Raw genomic sequence first — 726 nt, 5'->3', positions numbered from 1 at the left:
CGCCTGTTTCTTTGGCTTACATTTTTTTCCCCCGCTTTATCGATCAACTTTCATTTTACTCTCTCTTCGTAGCAATGTTTTTTTTTCTGTGTGTTGGATTGGCTCACTTTTTTTTCTTTTGGTGTTCTTCTTTCCCCGCCCCCCTGCGTGTGTGTGTTGCGCCGATTCGGCTGAAGTGATTCAGACATGCATCTGTGTTTATTACCTCTGACTTCCTGTCTCATGTTATTCCCCCCCCCCTTCTCCCCTCAGCCCTCCGTTTACCGCGCGCCCGCAAAGGGGGACACGGGGAGGCCGATGCGCGCGGTGCGTGCGGCCACATGCCGATTGGCACGAGTGTATGTATGATTCTTTTGCTCGTGGAGGTTGGCACCGCCGCTGCGCATGACTTTGTACGCCCCCGTATACATGTATATATATATATACATTTGCTACGGATACGCACAGGGCACATTGTTATCTTTTTTTTGTTTCTTTGTTTTTCTTTTTTCCTCTTCTTGTTTGACATTTGTTAAAATGTTTTTTTTTTTCATCTTTTCTTCATCCGTTCGCTCATTCTCTCCGGCAACGTCCAAAATAATAAAGTACATGTGTACTCTTTTGTAGATGAAGACCGAATTCATAAAGTGTGTGTGTGTGGGGGGGGAGGTGCGTGTGGGTGTGCAATCGGAAGAAGGGAAATAAAAACAAACAAAGGGTACAACACTGTGGAAGATGACAAAAAAA

The sequence above is a fragment of the Trypanosoma grayi genome, assembly GCF_000691245.1.
Source record: "Trypanosoma grayi strain ANR4 Tgr_629_V1, whole genome shotgun sequence".
Taxonomy (NCBI): Eukaryota; Euglenozoa; class Kinetoplastea; order Trypanosomatida; family Trypanosomatidae; genus Trypanosoma; species Trypanosoma grayi.
The sequence above is the reverse complement of the archived record's forward strand: the minus strand, read 5'-3'. Positions refer to the sequence as shown.